Below are 16,728 nucleotides of genomic sequence, written 5' to 3' on the forward strand. Positions count from 1 at the left end.
TCGGTGTCGGCTCGGATCCCGTCGTCTGCCACCAAATGTTGGAAAGGCGTTCGCCGGAGGGGGGTTCGATACACGTCTTGCCCACCCCTTTGACCCACCTCTCCCAAGTAAGCCGAACCAGGCGCGCACACCCTGAGATGCACTACGAACAGAGTGACACCACACGTATTCTTTGTAGGACGATAGGTTCTTTTATCGATGATTTCAAGGGATCTTTATGATCCAAAAGGCAAGTAGTACAGCAGTGGCACAACGTACCACAAATCAGTCGTGGGGAACGGGGGTAGCGGGACAGTCTTTCAAGATAGTGTCTCTGCGAAATACCCTGCGGAAGCTCACAATCCTCGAGCTGGAGGGTGTCGTATCTCTGGGCGATCTCTTACCGAGTCGTCCTCAAGGGGAGCGCCGCGAGTCTCTCAGCAGGCACAGGTGGTCGGAGTTCGGGAGCCGCGATTCCGTCAGCAGGGCTCAGATGGTTCAATAGCTGGGGGCCGCGAGTCACTCAGCAGGCCTAGGTGGTTCAGTGTTCGGGAGCCGCGACCTCGTCAGCAGGGCTCGGATGGTTCAATAGCTGGGGGCCGCGAGTCACTCAGCAGGCCTAGGTGGTTCAGTGTTCGGGAGCCGCGACCTCGTCCGCAGGGCTCAGATGGTTCAATAGCAAGAGGCCGCGAGTCACTCAGCAGGCCCAGGTGACTTCAGCGTTCAGGAGCCGTGACAGCGTCAGCAGGCTCAGATGGTTCCAGGTCTTCTTCATCCTTGTTTCTCCGGCACCCCTTGTTATACTCCGCTGGTTCTTTGAAGTCCGGAGTGCTCGCAGAGGGGGGACTGGGGTGACGGAGGGGGTTCGGCGGGATTTCCTGCCGCTCACTTCTTTGGTCTTTTCAGGTGGGTCTGGGAGGGACCCCAGACGCTCGGTAGGGGAGGCGCCTGCTCCCCAGGGGCCTGGTGGCCGATTGAGTCCTCCCGGGGAAGGCGACCCGAGGTGTGACTGGGCTGGCGCCTCTGGGTCTGGCTCGAGGGTTCCCGCTCCCTCGGTTGGGCATGCGTGGTAGGGTGTTGAGTCTGTCAGGCCTCTGGCCGGCCCGTGGATCGGGGGTGGCTGGGGCAGCCGGAGTCGGAGATGTCGTGTCTTGAGGGTGGTTGCAGGTTGGCTGGATGATGGAGAGGGCAACGCCGTGAGGCCGGTCTCACAAAGCTCTCTGGAGCTAAAAGGCTTCTCTATCTAATGCCAACTGCTTGGTTTTGAGGGCAAATCTTGCTTCCCCATACTGCAGCAATTTGTAGATTCTGTCAGAGGAGGTCTCCCTTCTAGGGAAGTAGGAGCTCCTCTGGTGGACAGATTCTCTGCCGGAGTGATAGGAGTGGTCAGACTCCCTAGAAAGGGACCTAGGCCTTTCCTCCACTCTGTCAGTTCTCTTAGGGAGAATTCCTCTGCCCTTTTCAGACCCTTGGGGATCTGGCCCTTCAACCACAGAGTCTTGGTCATCTTGATGTTCATCATCTGACCCAGACACTGTAATTGACCCACTCACTGATTCAGACCCATTAGCTCCTAGAGCTAATCTAAGATCATCTGCTGTCAGCAGATCTATCAGGTGTAGTGTTGAGGGACTCTGTCCTAGCTTCAGGTGCCTTGCAGCACACATGGCTTTCAAGTCAAAGAAAGTCATGTCCTTATACTGTGGCTGGGTGGATCCACTGGTTCCAACCCTTAAGGACATTCTAGTGTTGTGCAGTGTTGTACTACCTACAACAGTTTGTGGCTTACTGATCCTAGCTTGAGCTGTAGAAAGGGTGTGATATCCCTTGACACACAGCTCTAAGTTCAGTTGAACTTATTGATACTAAGCTTGACTTTATATGTACCTTGAGTACCTATAGTGGTTTTCAGTTAGTAATTCAAATAGAGATTTACTGGTGAAACAATAGCAAGCTGAAATCCCACACGCTGCCCACCAATGTGAGAAGTTGGCCTGGTATATGCTGTTCACTAGTTAAAGTGGACACGTTGCACCAGTACAATTCGACTCTTATGGTAGTAGGTTTAAGACAACCTTTTAAGAAAGCTATCCTAGTGGTAGCTGTGGAGAGCAGCCTTCAGGTTAAGTCTTGGAGGAATGTAAAGCAGCTTGTTTTACCACATAATCTCTTGACTCACCGAATGAAAGGACACCACACAGGTATATATATCAAATATATATGTATTTATTACTAAATAACTCTCTACTAATCTCTTTATGAAATTAGAAGTCAGGAACATATGCACAATAAATTAAGCACAAATATGGCTGGGGCCCTAGGGGCGTACCAGACCATATACTAAAAAAGAGACTTAGAGACAACGACTTGCAAAGGGACAAGGCCTAGGGCCTTTAGAAGTGTTGGGGCCTCATGAAACCACCCAATGCAGGTAAGTAAAGGACCCACGGGGGACGCGTACAGTGTGTTAACACAGCCACAAATTGGCGTTGACTTCAATGGTGCAAGTCGCGATTTGAAATTAAGAGTTTTAGGGCACTTCGAAGGAGACTACAAGCAAGTCACTTACAGGGTAAGTAGTTCCAGCGCCAACACCCACAGGAGCACCGTAGTGCTGGAGTTACCTCACCGGGTGCATAGGTGTCTTTAGGTGTCGGGTCGCGGCGTCGTTTTTAATGGGAGCTAGTGAAGACTTGCTGCTTGTGAAGAAAGATCCAAGCCTAGATTCAGAAGAAGGAAGACCTGAAAGCAGAGGGGACAATGTTCAAAGTCACTTGGCAGTGACCCGGGGCAAGGAAGATGAATGCCCACAGTCGTCGGGTGTTTTCAGGTAGTTCACGGGTGCCTTGACTTTCAGCCACGAGGTCCAGGAGGCGTCAACGATGACAAGGAGCTGGATTCAGCGTGTCCCGCGACGTCTGCAGCTTACTGCGGTGTCGGCGACCAGATTGGAGCCAACAAGCCTTGGCAACAGCAAGTCTCGTGGAAAGGACAAAAAGTCAGAGGTGCAGACCAGCAAGGTCTGGGGGACTCACCCAGCGAGGGTAAGTCAGGGCAGGGCTGGAGCAACCAGGGGAGCACTTTGGAATTGTAGAAAAGTCTTCAGGGGACCCACAAGCCAGCCGGCAAGGGATCGCGAAGATGCCTCGGGAGGATCCACTCAACAGGGGCCCACAGTCACTCGGGATGGGGTAGGCCTCTGATCTTTGGAGGGATCTCTGCTAGAGGCTTTGACCACTTGTGCCCAAAGCACAGGTTCGTAGAACATAGTGAAGGGGTTGTACTCGACAATAGTGCATGGTACCCAGGGATTGCTGTTCCTTGTGGGGTCCACTTGCCTCAGCGTCGCTGGGGACTCATGATGGCCTTAGAGAAGTCAGGGACTTCGGGCTCTGGCGGGAGCGTTGGAGTTTGCGACCGTTGTTGCAGTTTTTGGTGCCTGCCAAGCAGGGGAGTCACTCCTTGACTCCAAGGGAGAGTCTTCAGTTTTCCAGAGGTAGTGGAACGTCGAAGGTCCGGGATTCTTCTTCAGAGTGTCATCCAGGGATATCTAGTTTGCAATGGCAAGGGTTCCCTAACTTATACTAGAAGGAAGGGAGGGACTAGCTCTATGACCCCAACTATGGGAGGGTCAGGAGAGTGGGTGGCTACACCCACTTCCCTTTGTCCAGTTTCACACCAGAGCTGGGGCAGGTAGCCCCAGAGCCGGTTTGAACTGGTGTATGCACAGAGGAACCTACTGCTCCCCAGTGCAGGACTTCAAAGAACTCTAAGAGTGCACCCACCCAGCCCCAATACACTAAACACTGTCTGGGAGGTGGTCACACCTCCCTGTGACAGGATACCTATTGTTGGGCTTTCTCCACTGAGAGTTTCGGTCATAAGCAGGATGGCAGCCCAGTATCTGTGACTGGTGGCATCCATTTTGTGATGCTGGGCTCTTTAGGATTCTGCCACGTTTCCACAGTAGGTACTCTAGAAGGGTGAAATCATACTCCCACACCAGTTACTGGTGTGGGGGTATGATTCCAAAGCATTTGACACCAAACACAACATGTTTCGATGCAGCCATTCCTAAGTTAGCATTTTCCGCGATGTTATAATGCACTTAAGAGTATATGGTTTGACCGCATTCACAAACAGCCCCAGGGAATGGACTCTGAGAGCTGCAGAGGGGCCCTGCTCAGACACCAAGCACCCTGCCCTCAGGATTGATAGGGCCTGCCTTAGGGGTGACTGATAGGTTTAAATGTGTGTGCTGGAGAGATATAGGGAACCTATATCTCAGTGAAGAGTGCTAGCACCACCTCACTCAGACTGCAGTAGCAGGCCTTTGGTGTCAGATTTAGTCTGCTTCCCAGGGGTGGCATAATACATGCTTCAGCCCCTGGTAGGCCTGTGAAGTACCTATGCCCTTGGTACCTAAGGTACTATATACTTGGGACTCATAAGGTACCACAGTATCCAATCACTAGTGCACCTAATATACACTCCATGTCGTTTAGAGAGAACAGAGAGGCTGGGGCCCTGATTAACAGGGTCCCAGCCAGACTATAGCCAGAAACCAGTGTAAACATCAGAAAAAAAGTGGGGGCAACATAAGAGGCAGATCCTACTCTCCTACATCTTGCCTCTTTCTGCAGGTCTGTTGGTTCTTTTACACTGCTCTTGCTTCTTTCTGCACCTCTCTTGCTTCTTTCTGCACCCTTCTTGCCTCTTTCTGCACCACTCTTCCTGCTTTCTGCAGCTCTCTTGCCTCTGTCTGCACCCTTGTTCACTCTTTCTGTACCTCTTTTGCCTGTTTCTGCTACTCTGTTGCCTCTCATTGTAGTTCTCTTGCCTCCATCTATATCTCTGTAGCTTCTTTGTGCACTTCTCATGCCTCTTTCTGCACCCATGTAGCCTCGTTCTGCCCCCAATTGCTTCATTCAGCACTTCTCTTGCTTCTTTCTGTACCTCTCTTGCTTCTTTCTGCACTCCTCATGCCTCTTTCCGCACTGCTTTCCACTCTTTCTATACCTCTCTAACCTGTTTACGCACCTCTCTTGCCTCTTTCTGCACTTCTCTTTCCTCTTTCCACACCTTTGTTGCTTCTTTCTGCACTTGTCTTGCTTCATTCTGCACTCCTCTTGCCTTTTTCTGCACCCCTCTTCCTGCACCTCTCCTTCCCCTTTCTGCTCTTCTCTTGCTTTGTTCTGCACCTCTCTTCTTTCTTTCTGCAACTCTCGTCTTTTTCATCACTTCTCTTGCTTCTCTATGCACCTCTGTTGCTTCTTTCAGCACTTCTCTTGGCTCTTTCTGTACACTTCTTGCCTCTTTCTGCACCCCTAGTCCTTCTTTCTGCCCCTCTCTTGCCTCTTTTTGCAGCCCTATCCCCTCTTTCTGCACCTCTCTTGCCTCTTTCTGCAGTTCTTTTGCTTCTTTCTGCACATCTGTTGCTTCTTTATGCACTTCACTTGTTTTTTCTGCACCTCTCTTGCTTCTTTCTGAGATCCTCTTGCCACTCTCTGCATCTCTGTTGTTTCTTTCTGCACTTCTCTTGCTTCTTTCTGTACCCCTTTTGACTCTTTCTACACCCCTCTTCCCTTTTTCTGCACCTTTCTTCCCTCTTTCTGCTCCTCTCTTGCCTCTTTCTGCACTTCTCTTGCCCTTTCCGTACCCCTCTTCCCTCTTTCTATACCTCTGTTGAATCTTTTTGCACTGTTAATGCTTCTTTCTGCACCTCTCTTGCAAATGTCTGCTCCCCTCTTGCCTCTTTCTGCACCCCTCTGTTGCCTCTTTCTGCACCTCTCTTCCTGCTTTCTGCAGCTCTCTTGCCTCTGTCTGCACCCCTGTTCACTCTTTCTGCACCTCTTTTGCCTGTTTCTGCAACTCTGTTGCCTCTCATTGCAGTTCTCTTGCCTCCATCTGTAGCTCTGTAGCCTCTTTGTGTAGTTCTCTTGCCTCTTTCTGCACCCCTGTAGCCTCTTTCTGCACCCACATTGCTTCTTTCAGCACTTCTCTTGCTTCTTTCTGTACCTCTCTTGCTTCTTTCAGCAACCCTCTTGCCCCTTTCTGCACCCCTTTACCTTCTTTCTGTACCTCTATTGCCTATTTCTGCACCTCTCTTGCATCTTTCTGCACTTCTCTTGCCTCTTTCTGCACATGTGTGGCTTCTTTCTGTACTTGTCTTGCTTCTTTCTGCACTTCTCTTGCTTCTTTCTGCATCTCTCTTGCCTCTTTCTGCACCCCTCTTCCTGCACCTCTCTTTGCTCTTTCTGCTCTTCTCTTGCTTTGTTCTGTACCGCTCTTGTTTCTTTCTGCAACTCTCTTGTCTCTTTCATCACTTCTCTTGCTTCTTTCTATACTTCTCTTGCCTGTTTCTGCACCTCTCTTGCCTGTTTCTCCACTTCTCTTGCCTCTTTCTGCAGGTTTGTTGCTTCTTTCTGCACTTGTCTTGCTTCTTTTTGTACTTCTCTTGCTTCTTTCTGTACCCCTCTTGCCTCTTTCTGCACCCCTCTTCCTGCACCTCTCCTTCCCCTTTCTGCTCTTCTCTTGCTTTGTTCTGCACCTCTCTTCTTTCTTTCTGCAACTCTCGTCTTTTTCATCACTTCTCTTGCTTCTCTATGCACCTCTGTTGCTTCTTTCAGCACTTCTCTTGGCTCTTTCTGTACACTTCTTGCCTCTTTCTGCACCCCTAGTCCTTCTTTTTGCCCCTCTCTTGCCTCTTTTTGCAGCCCTATCCCCTCTTTCTGCACCTCTCTTGCCTCTTTCTGCAGTTCTTTTGCTTCTTTCTGCACATCTGTTGCTTCTTTATGCACTTCACTTGTTTTTTCTGCACCTCTCTTGCTTCTTTCTGAGATCCTCTTGCCACTCTCTGCATCTCTGTTGTTTCTTTCTGCACTTCTCTTGCTTCTTTCTGTACCCCTTTTGACTCTTTCTACACCCCTCTTCCCTTTTTCTGCACCTTTCTTCCCTCTTTCTGCTCCTCTCTTGCCTCTTTCTGCACTTCTCTTGCCCTTTCTGTACCCCTCTTCCCTCTTTCTATACCTCTGTTGAATCTTTTTGCACTGTTAATGCTTCTTTCTGCACCTCTCTTGCAAATGTCTGCTCCCCTCTTGCCTCTTTCTGCACCCCTCTGTTGCCTCTTTCTGCACCTCTCTTCCTGCTTTCTGCAGCTCTCTTGCCTCTGTCTGCACCCCTGTTCACTCTTTCTGCACCTCTTTTGCCTGTTTCTGCAACTCTGTTGCCTCTCATTGCAGTTCTCTTGCCTCCATCTGTATCTCTGTAGCCTCTTTGTGTAGTTCTCTTGCCTCTTTCTGCACCCCTGTAGCCTCTTTCTGCACCCATATTGCTTCTTTCAGCACTTCTCTTGCTTCTTTCTGTACCTCTCTTGCTTCTTTCAGCAACCCTCTTGCCCCTTTCTGCACCCCTTTACCTTCTTTCTGTACCTCTATTGCCTATTTCTGCACCTCTCTTGCATCTTTCTGCACTTCTCTTGCCTCTTTCTGCACATGTGTTGCTTCTTTCTATACTTGTCTTGCTTCTTTCTGCACTTCTCTTGCTTCTTTCTGCATCTCTCTTGCCTCTTTCTGCACCCCTCTTCCTGCACCTCTCTTTGCTCTTTCTGCTCTTCTCTTGCTTTGTTCTGTACCGCTCTTGTTTCTTTCTGCAACTCTCTTGTCTCTTTCATCACTTCTCTTGCTTCTTTCTATACTTCTCTTGCCTGTTTCTGCACCTCTCTTGCCTGTTTCTCCACTTCTCTTGCCTCTTTCTGCAGCTTTGTTGCTTCTTTCTGCACTTGTCTTGCTTCTTTTTGCACTTCTCTTGCTTCTTTCTGTACCCCTCTTGCCTCTTTCTGCACCCCTCTTCCTGCACCTCTCCTTCCTCTTTCTGTTCTTCTCTTGCTTTGTTCTGCACCTCTCTTGTTTCTTTCTGTAACTCTCTTGTCTCTTTCATCACTTCTCTTGCTTCTCTCTGCACCTCTGTTGCTTCTTTCAGCACTTCTCTTGCCTTTTTCTGTACTTCTCTTGCCTGTTTGTGAACATCTCTTGCCTTAATCTGCACCTCTGGTTTTTCTTTCTGCACCCCTCTTGCCTATTCCTGTATCCTTCTTGCCTCTTTCTGCATCCCTCGTCCTTCTTTCTGCCCCCTCTTGCCTCTTTCTGCAGCCCTCTTCCATCTTTCTGCACCTCTCTTGGCTCTTTCTGCACCTCTCTTGCTTCTTTCTGCAATCCTGTTGCCTCTTTCTGCATCTCTTTAGCTTCTTTCTGCACTTCCTTTGTTTCTTTCTGCACTACTCTTGCTTCTTTCTACTCCCCTCTTGACTCTTTCTACCCCATCTTCCCTTTTTCTGCACCTCCCTTGCCTCTTTCTGCTCCTCTCTTGCCTCTTTCTGAACTTCCCTTGCCTCTTTCTGCACTTCTCTTGCCTCTTTCTGTACCCCTCCTCCCTCTTTCTGCACCTCTGTTGGTTCTTTTTGCACTGTTCATGGTTCATTCTGCACCTCTCTTGCAAATGTCTGTACCCCTCTGTTGTCTCTTTCTGCATTTGTCTTTCTTCTTTGTGCACCTCTCTTGTCTCTTTGTGCAGCTCTCTTGTCTCTTTCCGTACCCCTCTCGCCTCTTTCTGCACTTCTCTTGCCTCTTTCTACACCTCTGATGCTTCATTCTGCACTTCTCTTGTCTCTTTTTGTACCCTCTTGCCTCTTTCTGCACCTCTGTTGGTTCTTTTTGCACTGTTCATGGTTCATTCTGCACCTCTCTTGCAAATGTCTGCACCCCTCTGTTGTCTCTTTCTGCATTTGTCTTTCTTCTTTGTGCACCTCTCTTGTCTCTTTGTGCAGCTCTCTTGTCTCTTTCCATACCCCTCTCGCCTCTTTCTGCACTTCTCTTGCCTCTTTCTACACCTCTGTCGCTTCATTCTGCACTTCTCTTGCCTCTTTTTGTACCCTCTTGCCTCTTTCTGCACCTCTGTCGGTTCTTTTTGCACTGCACATGCTTCTTTCTGTACCTCTCTTGCAAATGTCTGGACACCTCTTGCCTCTTTCTGCACCCCTCTGTTGCCTCTTTCTGCACTTGTCTTCTCTCTTTGTGCACCTCTATTGTTTCTTTCTGTAACTCTCTTGTCTCTTTCATCACTTCTCTTGCTTCTTTCTGCACTTCTCTTGCCTGATACTGCACCTCTCTTGCATGTTTCTCCACTTCTCCTGCCTCTTTCTGCACCTTTGTTGCTGCTTTCTGCACTTGTCTTGCTTCTTTCTGCACTTCTCTTGCTTCTTTCTCTACCCCTCTTGCCTCTTTCTGCACCCCTCTTCCTGCACCTCTCCTTCCTCTTTCTGCTCTTCTCTTGCTTTGTTCTGCACCTCTCTTGTTTCTTTCTGTAGCTCTCTTGTGTCTTTCATCACTTCTCTTGCTTCTCTCTGCACCTCTGTTGCTTCTTTCAGCACTTCTCTTGCCTTTTTCTGCACTTCTCTTGCCTGTTTCTGAACATCTCTTGCCTTACTCTGCACCTCTGGTTTATCTTTCTGCAGCCCTCTTGCCTCTTTCTGTACCCTTCTTGCCTCTTTCTGTACCCCTCGTCCTTCTTTCTGCCCCTCTCTTGCCTCTTTCTGCAGCCATCTTCCCTCTTTCTGCACTTCTCTTGGCTCTTTCTGCAGTTCTCTTGTTTCTTTCTGCACATCTGTCGCTTCTTTCTGCTCTTCGTTTCTTTCTGCACTACTCTTGCTTCTTTCTGCTTCCCTCTTGACTCTTTCTACCCCCTCTTCCCTTTTTCTGTACCTCTCTTGCCACTTTCTGCTCCTCTCTTGCCTCTTTTTGAACTTCTCTTACCTGTTTCCGCACCTCTCTTGCCTCTTTCTGCACTTCTCTTTCCTCTTTCTACACCTTTGTTGCTTCTTTCTGCACTTGTCTTGCTTCTTTCTGCACTCCTCTTGCCTTTTTCTGCTCTTCTCTTGCTTTGTTCTGCACCTCTGTTGCTTCTTTCAGCACTTCTCTTGGCTCTTTCTGTACACTTCTTGCCTCTTTCTGCACCCCTCGTCCTTCTTTCTGCCCCTCTCTTGCCTCTTTTTGCAACCCTATCCCCTTTTTCTGTACCTCACTTGCCTCTTTCTGCAGTTCTCTTGCTTCTTTCTGCACATCTGTTGCTTCTTTATGCACTTCACTTGTTTTTCTGCACCTCTCTTGCTTTTTTCTGAGACCCTGTTGCATCTTTCTGCATCTCTTTAGCTTCTTTCTGCACTTCCTTTGTTTATTTCTGCACTACTCTTGCTTCTTTCTGCTCCCCTCTTGACTCTTTGTACCCCCTCTTCCCTTTTTCTGCACCGTTCTTCCCCCTTTCTGCTCCTCTCTTGTCTCTTTCTGAACTTCTCTTTCTGCACTTCTCTTGCCTCTTTCTGTACCCCTCTTCCCTCTTTCTGCACCTCTCTTGCCTCTTTCTGAACTTCTCTTACCTGTTTCTGCACCTCTCTTGCCTCTTTCTGCACTTCTTTTTTCTCTTTCTACACCTTTGTTGCTTCATTCTGCACTCGCCTTGCTTCTTTCTGCACTTGTCTTGCTTCTTTCTGCACTCCTCTTGCCTTTTTCTGCACCCCTCTTCCTGCACTTCTCCGTCCCCTTTCTGCTCTTCTCTTGCTTTGTTCTGCACCTCACTTCTTTCTTTCTGCAACTCTCTTGTCTTTTCCATCACTCTCGTGCTTCTCTATGCACCTCTGTTGCTTCTTTCAGCACTTCTCTTGGCTCTTTCTGTACACTTCTTGCCTCTTTCTGCCCCCTCGTGCTTATTTCTGCCCCTCTCTTGCCTCTTTTTGCAGCCCTATCCCCTCTTTTTGCACCTCTCTTGCCTCTTTCTGCAGTTCTCTTGCTTCTTTCTGCACATCTGGTGCTTCTTTATGCACTTCACTTGTTTTTTCTGCAACTCTCTTGCTTCTTTCTGAGACCCTCTTGCCTCTTTCTGCATCTCTGTTGTTTATTTCTGCACTTCTCTTGCTTCTTTCTGCACTTCTCTTGCTTCTTTCTGTACCCCTTTTGACTCTTTCTACATCCCTCTTCCCTTTTTCTGCACCTTTCTTTCCTCCTTCTGCTCCTCTCTTGCCTCTTTTGGCACTTCTCTTGCCTCTTTCTGTACCCCTCTTCCCTCTTTCTACACCTCTGTTGATTCTTTTTGCACTGTTAATGCTTCTTTCTGCACCTCTCTTGCAAATGTCTGCACCCCTCTTGCCTCTTTCTGCACGCCTCTGTTGACTCTTTCTGCACCTCTCTTCCTGCTTTCCTCAGCTCTCTTGCGTCTGTCTGCACCCCTGTTCACTCTTTCTGCACCTCTTTTGCCTGTTTATGCAACTCTGTTGCCCCTCATTGCAGTTCTATTGCCTCCATCTGTATCTCTGTAGCGTCTTTGTGTAGTTCTCTTGCCTCTTTCTGCACCCCTGTAGCCTCTTTCTGCACCCATATTGCTTCTTTCAGCTGTACCTCTCTTGCATCTTTCAGCAACCCTCTTGCTCCTTTCTGCACCCCTTTACCCTCTTTCTGTACCTCTATTGCCTGTTTCTGCACCTCTCTGGCCTCTTTCTGCACTTCTCTTGCCTCTTTCTGCACCTTTGTTGCTGCTTTCTGCACTTGTCTTGCTTCTTTCTGCACTTCTCTTGCTTCTTTCTGTACCCCTCTTGTCTCTTTCTGCACCCCTCTTCCTGCACCTCTCCTTCCTCTTTCTGCTCTTGTCTTGCTTTGTTCTGCACCTCTCTTGTTTCCTTCTGTAACTCTCTTGTCTCTTTCATCACTTCTCTTACTTCTCTCTGCACCTCTGTTGCTTCTTTCAGCACTTCTCTTGCCTTTTTCTGCACTTCTCTTGCCGGTTTCTGAACATCTCTTGCCTTACTCTGCACCTCTGGTTTATCTTCCTGCACCCCTCTTGCCTCTTTCTGTATCCTTCTTGCCTCTTTCTGCACCCCTTGTCCTTCTTTCTGCCCCTCTCTTGCCTCGTTCTGCAGCCATCTTCCCTCTTTCTGCACCTCTCTTGGCTCTTTCTGCAGTTCTCTTGTTTCTTTCTGCACATCTGTTGCTTCTTTCTGCACTTTCTTTGTTTCTTTCTGCACTACTCTTGCTTCTTTCTGCTCCCCTCTTTACTCTTTCAACCCCCTCTTCCCTTTTTCTGCACCTCTCTTGCCTCTTTATGAACTTCTCTTGCCTCTTTCTGCACTTCTCTTGCCTCTTTCTGTACCCCTCTTCCCTCTTTCTGCACCTCTGTTGGTTCTTTTTGCACTGTTCATGTTTCTTTCTGCACCTCTCTTGCAAATGTCTGCACCCCTCTGTTGTCTCTTTCTGCATTTGTCTTTCTTCTTTGTGCACCTCTCTTGTGTCTTTGTGCACCTCTATTGTCTCTTTCTGTTCCCCTCTTGCCTCTTTCTGCACTTCTCTTGCCTCTTTCTACACCTCCTTTGCTTCATTCTGCACTTCTCTTGCCTCTTTTTTACCACTCTTGCCTCTTTCTGCACCTCTGTTGTTTCTTTTTGCACTGCACATGCTTCTTTCTGTACCTCTCTTGCAAATGTCTGCACCCCTCTTGCCTCTTTCTGCACCCATCTGTTGCCTCTTTCTGCACTTGTCTTCCTTCTTTGTGCACCTCTCTTGTTTCTTTCTGTAACTCTCTTGTCTCTTTCATCACTTCTCTTGCTTCTATCTACACTTGTCTTGCCTGTTTCTGCACCTCTCTTGCCTGTTTCTACACTTCTCTTGCCTCTTTCTGCACCTCTGTTGCTGCTTTCTGCACTTGTCTTGCTTCTTTCTGCACTTCTCTTGCTTCTTTCTGCACCCCTCGTGCCTCTTTCTGCACCCTTCTTCCTGCACTTCTCCTTCCTCTTTCTGCTCTTCTCTTGCTTTGTTCTGCACCTCTCTTGTTTCTTTCTGTAACTCTCTTGTCTCTTTCATCACTTCTCTTGCTTCTCTCTGCACCTCTGTTGCTTCTTTCAGCACTTCTCTTGCCTTTTTCTGCACTTCTCTTGCCTGTTTCTGAACATCTCTTGCCTTACTCTTCACCTCTGGTTTATATTCCTGCACCCCTCTTGCCTCTTTCTGTACCCTTCTTGTCTCTTTCTGCACCCCTCGTCCTTCTTTCTGCCCCTCTCTTGCCTCTTTCTGCAGCCATCTTCCCTCTTTCTGCACCTCTCTTGTCTCTTTCTGCAGTTCTCTTGTTTCTTTCTACACATCTGTTGCTTCTTTCTGCACTTCCTTTGTTTCTTTCTGCACTACTTTTGCTTCTTTCTGCTCCCCTCTTGATTCTTTCAACCCCCTCTTCCCTTGTTCTGCACCTCTTTTGCTTCTTTCTGTACCCCTCTTGTCTCTTTCTGCACCCCTCTTCCTGCACCTCTCCTTCCTCTTTCTGCTCTTGTCTTGCTTTGTTCTGCACCTCTCTTGTTTCCTTCTGTAACTCTCTTGTCTCTTTCATCACTTCTCTTACTTCTCTCTGCACCTCTGTTGCTTCTTTCAGCACTTCTCTTGCCTTTTTCTGCACTTCTCTTGCCGGTTTCTGAACATCTCTTGCCTTACTCTGCACCTCTGGTTTATCTTCCTGCACCCCTCTTGCCTCTTTCTGTATCCTTCTTGCCTCTTTCTGCACCCCTTGTCCTTCTTTCTGCCCCTCTCTTGCCTCGTTCTGCAGCCATCTTCCCTCTTTCTGCACCTCTCTTGGCTCTTTCTGCAGTTCTCTTGTTTCTTTCTGCACATCTGTTGCTTCTTTCTGCACTTTCTTTGTTTCTTTCTGCACTACTCTTGCTTCTTTCTGCTCCCCTCTTTACTCTTTCAACCCCCTCTTCCCTTTTTCTGCACCTCTCTTGCCTCTTTATGAACTTCTCTTGCCTCTTTCTGCACTTCTCTTGCCTCTTTCTGTACCCCTCTTCCCTCTTTCTGCACCTCTGTTGGTTCTTTTTGCACTGTTCATGTTTCTTTCTGCACCTCTCTTGCAAATGTCTGCACCCCTCTGTTGTCTCTTTCTGCATTTGTCTTTCTTCTTTGTGCACCTCTCTTGTGTCTTTGTGCACCTCTATTGTCTCTTTCTGTTCCCCTCTTGCCTCTTTCTGCACTTCTCTTGCCTCTTTCTACACCTCCTTTGCTTCATTCTGCACTTCTCTTGCCTCTTTTTTACCACTCTTGCCTCTTTCTGCACCTCTGTTGTTTCTTTTTGCACTGCACATGCTTCTTTCTGTACCTCTCTTGCAAATGTCTGCACCCCTCTTGCCTCTTTCTGCACCCATCTGTTGCCTCTTTCTGCACTTGTCTTCCTTCTTTGTGCACCTCTCTTGTTTCTTTCTGTAACTCTCTTGTCTCTTTCATCACTTCTCTTGCTTCTATCTACACTTGTCTTGCCTGTTTCTGCACCTCTCTTGCCTGTTTCTACACTTCTCTTGCCTCTTTCTGCACCTCTGTTGCTGCTTTCTGCACTTGTCTTGCTTCTTTCTGCACTTCTCTTGCTTCTTTCTGCACCCCTCGTGCCTCTTTCTGCACCCTTCTTCCTGCACTTCTCCTTCCTCTTTCTGCTCTTCTCTTGCTTTGTTCTGCACCTCTCTTGTTTCTTTCTGTAACTCTCTTGTCTCTTTCATCACTTCTCTTGCTTCTCTCTGCACCTCTGTTGCTTCTTTCAGCACTTCTCTTGCCTTTTTCTGCACTTCTCTTGCCTGTTTCTGAACATCTCTTGCCTTACTCTTCACCTCTGGTTTATATTCCTGCACCCCTCTTGCCTCTTTCTGTACCCTTCTTGTCTCTTTCTGCACCCCTCGTCCTTCTTTCTGCCCCTCTCTTGCCTCTTTCTGCAGCCATCTTCCCTCTTTCTGCACCTCTCTTGTCTCTTTCTGCAGTTCTCTTGTTTCTTTCTACGCATCTGTTGCTTCTTTCTGCACTTCCTTTGTTTCTTTCTGCACTACTTTTGCTTCTTTCTGCTCCCCTCTTGATTCTTTCAACCCCCTCTTCCCTTGTTCTGCACCTCTTTTGCTTCTTTCTGCTCCTCTCTTGCCTCTTTCTGAACTTCTCTTGCCTCTTTCTGTACCCCTCTTCCCTCTTTCTGCACCTCTGTTGGTTCTTTTTGCACTGTTCATGCTTCTTTCTGCACCTCTCTTGCCAATGTCTGCACACCTCTGTTGTCTCTTTCTGCATTTGTCTTTCTTCTTTGTGCACCTCTCTTGTGTCTTTGTGCACCTCTCTTGTCTCTTTATGTACCCCTCTTGCCTCTTTCTGCACTTCTCTTGCCTCTTTCGACACCTCTTTTGCTTCATTCTGCACTTCTCTTGCCTCTTTTTGTACCCCTCTTGCCTCTTTCTGCACCTCTGTTGGTTCTTTTTGCACTGCACATGCTTCTTTCTGTACCTCTCTTGCAAATGTCTGCACCCCTCTTGCCTCTTTCTGCAACCCTCTGTTGCCTCTTTCTGCACTTGTCTTCCCTCTTTGTGCACCTCTCTTGTTTCTTTCTGTGACTCTCTTGTCTCTTTCATCACTTCTCTTGCTTCGTTCTGCACTTCTCTTGCCTGTTTCTGCACCTCCCTTGCCTGTTTCTGCACCTCTCTTGCCTGTTTCTACACTTCTCTTGCATCTTTCTGCACCTTTCTTGCTTCTTTCTGTACCCCTCTTGCCTCTTTCTGCACCCCTCTCCCTGCACTTCTCCTTCCTCTTTCTGCTCTTCTCTTGCTTTGTTCTCCCTCCTCTCTTGTTTCTTTCTGTAACTCGTATCTCTTTCATCACTTCTCTTGCTTCTCTCTGCACCTCTGTTGCTTCTTTCAGCACTTCTGTTGCCTTTTTCTGCACTTCTCTTGCCTGTTTCTGAACATCTCTTGCCTTACTCTGCACCTCTGGTTTATCTTTCTGCAGCCCTCTTACCTCTTTATGTACCCTTCTTTCCTCTTTCTTCACCCCTCGTCCTTCTTTCTACCCCTCTCTTGCCTCTTTCTGCAGCCATCTTCCCTCTTTCTGCACCTCTCTTGGCTCTTTCTGCAGTTCTCTTGTTTCTTTCTGCACAACTATTGCTTCTTTCTGCACTTCACTTGTATTTTAACTGCATCTCTCTTGCTTCTTTCTGCAACCCTCTTGCCTCTTTCTGCAGCTCTATAGTTTCTTTCTGCACTTCTTTTGCTTCTTTCTGCACTACTCTTGCTTCTTTCTGCTCCCCTCTGGACTCTTTCTACACCCCTCTTCCCTTTTTCTGCACCTCTCTTGCCTCTTTCTGCTCCTCTCTTGCCTCTTTCTGAACTTCTATTGCCTCTTTCTGCACCTCTCTTGCCTCTTTCTGAACTTCTATTGCCTCTTTCCGTACCTCTCTTGCCTCTTTCTGCACTTCTCTTGCCTCTTTCTACACCTTTGTTGCTTCTTTCTGCACTTGTCTTGCTTCTTTCTGCAGTTCTCTTGCTTCTTTCTGCAGTCCTCTTGCCTCTTTCTGCACCTCTCTTCCCGCACCTCCTCTTCCCCTTTTTGCTCGTCTCTTGCTTTGTTCTGCACCTCTCTTTTCTCTTTCTGCAACTCTCTTGTCTTTTTCATCACTTCTCTTGCTTCTCTCCGCACCTCAATTGCTTCTTTCAGCACTTCTCTTGGCTCTTTCTGTACACTTCTTGCCTCTTTCTGCACCCCTCGTCCTTCTTTCTGCCCCTCTCTTGCCTCTTTCTGCAGCCCTATCCCCTCTTTCTGCACCTCTCTTGCCTCTTTCTGCAGTTCTCTTGCTTCTTTCTGCACATCTGTTGCTTCTTCATGCACTTCATTTGTGTTTTCTGCACCTCTCTTGCTTCTTTCTGAGGCCCTCTTG

This window comes from Triturus cristatus, chromosome 8 (genome assembly GCF_964204655.1).
Source record: "Triturus cristatus chromosome 8, aTriCri1.1, whole genome shotgun sequence".
Lineage (NCBI taxonomy): Eukaryota > Metazoa > Chordata > Amphibia > Caudata > Salamandridae > Triturus > Triturus cristatus.